The sequence below is a fragment of the Aulonocara sp. 'chitande type north' Nkhata Bay genome, linkage group LG9 (assembly GCF_057382095.1).
Source record: "Aulonocara sp. 'chitande type north' Nkhata Bay isolate Kocher_YH1m ecotype deep benthic linkage group LG9, A_spYH_male_GT1.1, whole genome shotgun sequence".
NCBI lineage: Eukaryota > Metazoa > Chordata > Actinopteri > Cichliformes > Cichlidae > Aulonocara > Aulonocara sp. 'chitande type north' Nkhata Bay.
Genome location: NC_141352.1, coordinates 34,534,659 through 34,543,620, shown reverse-complemented (window position 1 = coordinate 34,543,620; position 8,962 = coordinate 34,534,659). Strand labels below are relative to the sequence as shown.

At 41.3% G+C, this 8,962-nt stretch overlaps 1 long non-coding RNA gene across 1 annotated transcript; it reads left to right on the top strand.

Annotated features, from left to right (window-relative positions):
- Positions 1–391: 391 nt before the first annotated feature.
- LOC147322714 (uncharacterized) lies at positions 392–8,024 on the top strand. The gene is made up of 2 exons (XR_015131125.1): positions 392–780; positions 912–8,024. It is a non-coding gene; the product is annotated as an uncharacterized LOC147322714 (long non-coding RNA).
- The last annotated feature ends 938 nt before the right edge of the window (positions 8,025–8,962 follow it).

The window sequence follows — 8,962 nt, the reverse complement described above, 5'->3', positions numbered from 1 at the left end:
TTATAGGCTATTCTTAGTTATTAAGTCACAACTTTTAAAGACGCATCGCCAACATTTGTCTTTAAAAGTTAAGTCATGAAACACTGCAGAGATCATTTAGTCTACCTTGCATGGCTGTAGCCCTGATTACCCCATTGTTTCAAACTGGGTTGTTTTTAATTAATCTGATCTTGGCTTTGAGTTCCAGCCACACTGAACTGCTGCTCAATATGGCTGCACCTGAAAACACAAAAATGACTCACCTGCACTATATTGCCAAAGGGATTAGTCACCCATCCAAAGCACTGAATTCAGGTGTTCCGGTCACTTCCATGGGCCAGATTGCTTCTACGAATGTTTGTGAAAGTACAGGTCGCTATCAGGAGCCAGGTACCAGCGTGGTACCTGAAGAAAATATAATCTGATCAAACATTATTCAGCTTTAAATATTGTTCAGCTTTAAAGTTACTGTGCAACTGTGTAATAAAAATGTGCTCACGACTTTGGCCTTGAGAGCGATAAGAAGCGATCGCCTCATCCTGCAGGTGAAAGATATCTGCAAGCGAAGAGACTAGAACACCCAAGGCCGATTTCCTTTTATGGAGTTGTTTTTCTGCTAATGCAGCACTTTCCTCACAACCCCCTCCTGTAAGTTTTAGAGAATATATACCCATCCTCACAGCAAATATTTGGAATCTCTTGATGTGAGCTGTTTTTGAGAGGTTGTCTCTGTCTCAATAAAAGTTCACTGATTCCCCATCTGCAGCAGGTGTCCGGTTGTCTTCATTCTCCGCCAGCCTGGTTAAGTCTATTCCTCCTTAACATCTAAAAGAACCTATTTAATGAAGGAAGACGGGTTCACTTTGTGTTTAATATTATTCTATTGCTGTTGTTGTTTTTTTTTATATCCTTCAATTGGCGTCACGGAACAGGATCCGCTCCAGGTCAAACTGGAACGGGAGGGAGGACATCGGCCGTGGTCTGAGTGAACGGAGTTTGGACAAAAGCTGTGTACACACAAAAAACAAGGTAAGCAGACCTTTTATTTCTGCTATATTGAACATTATAAAAATACTTAGTGTCCAAACTCCTAGTAATTCATAACCAAAATTGTCTGGCTTACTTAAGGCTTGTTGAGAATCAGACAAGTGAATAAGAGATAAGTGAATAAGAAATAAGTGAATAAGTGAATAAAGATAAGAGTGAACTGAGGTCTGACCACGGTTGCAGCCGACGGGTTTGCTCTCCGGTGTCGGATACATACCTCAGCAGGTCTGGGACCTTGAAAGGGTTTATTAGTAACGCCTTTCTAAACAAATTAAAAGGTTAAAGGCCTTGAGAATATTTTTTAGTAATATTCTCTAAACTACAGAAGGGTTAGGAAGGCCCAGAGGACTTTATTAGAAAAGATCCTCTAAAACTTAAAAAAGAGAAGTACTGGTTGGAGTCCATAGGAGGGGTCCCTTTGATCAATAGGAGAAAACGGATCTCTTCTTAAAACCCCGATGATTTTAGTGTTTTAAATGTTTTGATGTTCTGTTTGATATTGGACACACATAAATACACGCTGAATGCTTGCTGTGGAACACTGGGCAGGACAGTTTGGTTCTCCGTTGTTCACAGATTACACAATTAAAGGAACTAGGTTCCTCTTTTGGTTAAAATAATACACCACACATAGAATTTTTTTACACATTTATTACATACATAAGGAGGGTAATGAGTGACTGCAGGTAATGTATGAAGTGTGAATGAGACGTGTGAACAAGGTGACAACCAACTAGCACCCCTATCAGGAAGCTCTAGGCAAGGTTACCCGCCAGACTCCGGTTTGGTAGAAGCTTGGTAACACCTGAAGGGATATTTCAGTGCTGACTCACCTTTAAAGCAGCGCCCCAGCTGATTAGTGCCTAACAGAGGCAGAAACCCAGCTGGCCCAAATTCTCCTTTAAAAGCAATAAAAGAACACTCCTCCATTGACAGTAAAATGGATGGAGAATTAGATCGAGAAACTAATGATGATGGTTGGGGTCCCGGTGTTATTCTTAGCACATTGGGAGAACAATTAACATGTGTTGAGACAGTCATCAACTCCACACACCAGCCTAAAGAAGCAAAAAAGCAGAAAGAGTCATTGAGGAAAACAGCTGAAAGATGCTTTTAAATTAGTCAAAAATTTAGCAACACCAGCAGAGAAATAGAGAAGTGAGATAAAGTTGTTCTGGCATATGGTGTTTTCTTAGGAATTCGAGCGCTATCGGGAGGGCGTTCCCGAGGTACGTATTGATCAGCAAGGCTAGGCCTGGGCTATAGGTGCTTTTAAATTAGTCAAAAAGTTAGGGGTAACCTCTTCTGGCATATGTCTATGCGGGCCCGTGTGTAAATAGAACATAAATTACCGGTGTGTGTAAATAAAGTGTAAAATAGTGGTATAAACTGTCTGTTGAATTTCTCCTGAGTGTTGAAAAAAGGAAAAACTCTTTTCTGCTCTCTCTGAGAGAGGGGCTGTGTGTGTGAGACAGGAAGTGTGCATGCCCATAGAAGGAAAGAGATGAGGTAAACTCTGTGCAGATAGACCGAAGTAAAAAAAAAAAAAAAAGGAAAAGGGTCTCTCTCTGTCTCTGTGAGAGAAAAAAGGTGGGGGCCGAGTGAGCCCGCGGGGCCGAGCGGGTCCGCGGGAGCGAGCGTGTATGCTGTATGAGGAAGAAGGGAGTGAGAGGGAGCGAGTGGAAAGAGTAATCGAGTATTTGGTGATTTTTTTATTATTTCAGAGGCACTGGGTAAGAGTTTTGACTTTAGCTGTGAGAGTTGTGAAAAGAGCAGGTTTTTCTTTTGTTGTAGACTGTGAGTAATCGGTGTTTTTCTGCCTATTGTGCTGCGTGGAAGACACAGAAGTGTAGAAATGTTTGTGGTTTATCTTTGTTTGACGTTTTATACAGAGTTGGTTGATTCAGGGTGATTTCTCCCGTTTAAGGGAGGAGTTGCATTGTGGTTATGTTAAAGCTTTGCTGTAGGGGTATGTGTGTGATTTTGTGCTGGCTTCGCATGTTTAAATGGATGCATAGAAGTTTGTCAGTGAGAAATTGTTATGGTGGGGTTTTAAAGTTAGTAAAGAGTCAAACAACGCCCGCTGTTTTAAAAAGGCCCAAAACATCATAAAAGACACCTCACATCCTGGCCACTCCCTGTTCGAACTGTTGCCCTAAGGCAGACGGTACAGGGCAATCAGAGCAAGGACTAATAGACTCAAACACAGCTGTTATCCAACTGCAATAACACATCTGAATACTACAAAAATGTCCACCATGCCACTCTTGTGTTAATCTATGCACGGTCTGAAGCATGACGGTGGGAATACTTAGTATTTTAAGTATTCTATCTATTTTATTGATTGAATTTTATTGTTTTTTTATATTTGATATTACTAGGGATGATGCAATGATCGGGGACCATTCTTAATGTCGTCGGTCTCATGACAATGACAATAAAGTTTTTGATTTTGATTCTGATTCTGAAATACACCCTCCTCAAGAGTTCAATGATTTAGGCAGTTATGTTTATACAAATACTAAATGTATGTTTAGTGTCTTCATACAGGTGTTTTTTCTTAACCTGGAAGCCTGAGTACGGCAGCAGAAGACAGGCCAAGCTTTGGCTAAAATTCACGGCTGGACACCAGAGTTGTCCTCACCCCTCCCGGTAAAACAAAAAAGAGAGAATGTAGTTTGAGGCGGGTTTTTCTCGCTGAACTGCTCTGGGTGCTGTGTCCCTGAATCTCACCAGTGTTAACCTCTGGCGGAAGACATGGAGAAAAGGAAAAGATGTTCCTGGTAAATCACTGAAACAAATAAAACCACACACAACCAGAGAAAGATATGAGAAGGGTGAGGAACAGACACATGTGCGTGTTAGAGACATGCCTCGTTTGAGAAAAAGTTAAAGTAACCCATATACAGACGCACCCATACATGCAATGAAGAAACAGCTTACATACATGTGCACGTACATGCAAGGTTAAAGTAGCGACACTTAACATACACCTGTTTTTAAATGATATAGTTTATACATTACTGACAATTAAACGCTTTGGGTTGCAGGACAACAACGTAACGTCAAAAGACAAAGACACTGGTCTGAGGATTAAGTGAGGACACGACAAATTTAGTGGTTAAAAGGGTCGACTTGGGACATGTTTTTGTTGATTGTTTAAGACAAATGACTACTGAATGATAGGAAATTCCTTTTTAGGTTTCTAAACAGGATCTTAAGAATTTTAACACGTACCTGTGTTGTCCTGTCAACTTGAGGGGTTATGAGTTGATTATATGGTGAAAAAAAAAAAAAAAAAAAAAACAAAAACAAAAAAGGGGGGAGACGAGATCTCGTTGTTTCTCCCCTCTCGGGATAATACAGCCAACACAGCACAGCCAACACAACATCATTTTCCTGTTCGCCTGTTTTGTTTTGTTTTTGTTTTTTCTGAGAGCCGAAGCTGACCTGGACTCCTACCCTCCCCTCTACCATCGTTGCCCTCTCCGCGACCATCTTTGACCCTTTGACCCCTGAAGGCCACAGCAGCTGGACTCACAACAACAACTTGAGGATGTCAACAGTGCTGCAAAAGAGTGATCTCATGCAGCAGAGACGGAGAGCATTAAACCTAAAGCCCGTTTCACTACACGGGGGAAATTCCCAGGCTGCGTCAGCTGACAGAGCTGTGACGAGACGCGCATTAAGCCCGGAGGAAAAGGGACGGTGAGCAGAAGGATGCTGACCTCTGAGAAGAGCCGAACAGCAGAGCTGCAGAAGGCCGTGGAGCAAAGTAAGGACAACATAAACAGACCCAAAGAGGAGGGGAGGACCCTAGGCCATGCGTCAGGCCGCTGGTTTACCTAAACTACAGAACAGGAAGGTGATGAACACAAACATATACCAACACACGAACACACACTTCTGCATGCGCCTACTTAGAATGAAGGGAAACACACACATGAACACTTAAGTGACACACAATGCTCCAGCTGCTGCAATGAAGAATGCTTTACTGACAAAGGCTCAATGCTGCACACAACAAAGTCAAATACAGAATTTGCTATAATAATAAGCCCAGAGGGCATTTGTGTGGTCTGGGGAGCAGAGTCCGGAGCGGTTTGGTTATGAAAATGATGCCCGTGCGAGATATCTGGGGCTTAAGGCCTCGACTTAATTGTTTACTCTACACTAAAAAGAAAAGAAAACACTCTGAGCAGTGGTGCAGAGTGAAAACGAGGAATTAACAGTGTGAGTTTTATTTCAGAGCGCCACGTCATTGTGATGGAGATTTAATAAAGGAGGAACACACGGACAAAGAAGAAGAGAAGGGGGGGCAGCCCTTGAACGCGATTGCCTGAGGCATTAAAGTTCTGTACTAAATTCTGGTTTCCAGTGTGAGAAAAGTCACGCAGTGCCAGTAGTAGAGCTAGGTTGAGTGATGATTCTAAATTACTGTAAGTAAATCATCGTACACCGTTCAAGTTTCATGAAAACGGGGATCTAGACTTTGTTGAACCCTAGGCAATTTGAACAGGTAAAAGTCGAGTGACCAAGTAGCAGTTGAATAAAAGTCATTGAATAAGTGTTGAAATAAACTGGCAGAATTAAGAGAATTAAAACATTTCAAGAGCTCAACTTACTTAATGGTTCAATTTTGTTTCACGAACGCAAAACATATAGGTTTATGAATATGAAAAGGTTGAGGTGGTGTTGATTTGACTCTGTGTAGGTTTAGGTTGGTATTTTTATTGATGGGAAGAATATTCAGTGACAAGTCCTAAGACCCGGGCGTCTGCATTTTGTTTTTGTTATTTTTCATTTTATTTTGTTTTATATTTACTGATTTTTGTTTGTGAATCTTTTCTTTAAGCAGATCTGCACATCGGAAATTACAAGCATTACACGTCGGCGAGAAAATTGTTGTAAGTGAGTTTCTCCGCATTGAAATGGGTTCTGGAGGAAACACTTGTGGGGACAATTAGAAACGAGAGTCCCTGTTTAAAGAAGGATTCAGCGAGGTAATCCAAACTCAAGTTCTTGTTTCTTTTTGAGATGACGTCATTTTGCTGAGTGTGGAAACTAGATGCGACGACAGGTTTCACTATCAGCAAAGAACGGATGAATGGATGAAAGACTGGGAATAAAAACAAACGGACTGACTGGTAAAAGATGACAAGACTTGACCATGACTCAAGGTTAACCACCTCCACCTAGATAGGATAAAAGGGTGGATGAATTTATGTGGGTTTCTTTTACAGGAGTAGAAGGATGACAAAATATTCGAGGATGAGTGAACCTGTAAATGCCATTTTTGTGTCTTGTGTTGCTTACAGAGGTAACTGCGCAGCGTTACCATTTACATTTTCTTCCCTACAGGGTTACAGTTTTAATGTTTTTCTATTACAGGATTTCTGGGCGGATGTGTGAAGAAACGGTGTTTATGGGTTAGGAGTTGGGGATGCTATTACACTGTATTCTGGTGAGAGTGTTGGGGGAGACACACCCTGTCTTGAAAACTGTGATTCTTTTACAGGAAATGTTTTATAGCACCTATGGAATGAGGATGTCTGACTACGGTCAATGTGCTGCTAATGTTTGCTTTGCTTTGGTGAGAGGGGTGCAGTAGAAAACAGACAAGTGACATGACGACAAGTAATAATAACAGATAACAAATTTGGGGACAGTTTGACCTAGAGCCCACTAACTGGCCATTAGGGGCTCTCTCTCTCATTGCCCAAAGGGTGAATAAAGCAAATTGTGGCAATAATAGTGATTTAATGATTGGAGAAACCTGAACATGATACTTGTCTGTTGAGCTGAATCGTTTATTACTCTTATGATTTTCCGGTGGGACTATGAAGATTTTTTGGTACAGATTGCAGGTTGTTGCTCTTTAACTCCTAGAACACGCCCTTGGCGAGGTGAGGGGAACTGGACCACCTTTCTCTGACCCATCATCCTCTATTAGACGACATCCAAGCTAAGTAAACATGTCTTGGCCCTTTCCCCCTGAAATGACAGGCAGGCAAAGATGTTGCGTATTTGTTTGCTTCCTGGCCCTGGGTCTCATTCCCATTGGCATAATCCTGATCTGTGAAGGGCCCCCGACACTTCTGACACCTTCAAGTTCAAAAGCTTCGCCCCCTTCTGACAGTCCCAATCTGACAAATGTAGCCCCTAGGGTCTTGCCCACCACTTCCTCTCCAGTTTTACCATATTCACTTTTGAATGTCCTTAGCAGTTACCGTTCTGAGTTTATTTTACGGTTGATTTATTCTTTCACATTTTCACGTTTATATCTCTCATTATTATAGTATACTCTGTACTCTCCACATTTTTATCATTACTTATGCTTTTTGGTTGCTGAGTTACAGGAACTGTTAATTTTGTGTCACTACCCTGGTTGCACTAACTCGTTGTACCCTTGTGTGCAGGACAGCTGTTACTGCTTTCATCGGGAACCGAGACTGCTTGCAGCCGACCCCTGGGCAGGGTGGTGCCTGGACTCTTTTCTCCTCATCTGCAATGACAGATAAAGACAAATGAAAAGACCCGAGGAGTTTTTCGAGCCAGGCTTCGACACGTCTCTGTGTTCCTTTGATTGTTACTTATTTTTGTGTGTTGACCCATTTAAGATGGGTCAAAAGGGGGATTTGAAGAAAATATAATCTGATCAAACATTATTCAGCTTTAAATATTGTTCAGCTTTAAAGTTACTGTGCAACTGTGTAATAAAAATGTGCTCACGACTTTGGCCTTGAGAGCGATAAGAAGCGATCGCCTCATCCTGCAGGTGAAAGATATCTGCAAGCGAAGAGACTAGAACACCCAAGGCCGATTTCCTTTTATGGAGTTGTTTTTCTGCTAATGCAGCACTTTCCTCACAACCCCCTCCTGTAAGTTTTAGAGAATATATACCCATCCTCACAGCAAATATTTGGAATCTCTTGATGTGAGCTGTTTTTGAGAGGTTGTCTCTGTCTCAATAAAAGTTCACTGATTCCCCATCTGCAGCAGGTGTCCGGTTGTCTTCATTCTCCGCCAGCCTGGTTAAGTCTATTCCTCCTTAACATCTAAAAGAACCTATTTAATGAAGGAAGACGGGTTCACTTTGTGTTTAATATTATTCTATTGCTGTTGTTGTTTTTTTTTATATCCTTCATACCGTGAAAGAATGCCAGCTGTCCATAAAATCCAGTCGTGAAATTTCCTCATTACTAAATATTCCAGAGTCAGCAGTTGGTGATATTATTCCAAAGATATGGTACTCAGGTTTAAATGCACAGTAACTCATTAGTTTGAAGATGGGCATGTGTAGAAGACCTCTATCTGTGGAAGGATCCCGTTTGGAGAATATTTGGAGTTGATCGACCCTAGAAATAAGCCCATGGAAGTAAGAACTGAAAATTTAAACTGATACCCAAGCCTAACTGGAAGCAGACGCTTTAACTCTGGGGTGAATTTGTGAAAGTGCGTTGAAAGGCTTGAAGCAATATTTTGATTATTCGATGCTTTAGACAGACAAAAAATAAAGCCTTACAATAGTATAAGCAGGAGGAGAAGAAGACATGAACCAGCATCTCCAGTTCACTTTTTGACACTAGCAGGTAGAGACCACGGCAGCACGGCTCTGCTAATTCAAGTCACAGATCTGTACCTGTCAACTCTCTTTATACTGCAGCGTTCGTAATGCTATTATCTGACAAACAGCATTGCTTGATTTCCCATTACATACATTACATCCCTTTACTAGGGGTGCGACGATACACAAAATTCACGGTTCGATATTTTTTCGATACAAAAAATGTTCAAGCATTTTTAATTTGTCATTTATTAAAATTATAAATATATATTTTAACTCAAAAGTACAGTTTTTAAATTTAACCCTAACCCTTGTGCGTGTTTTTTATTTTGACAGCGAATGCACACCTGCGGACCACTTATGTGCAGC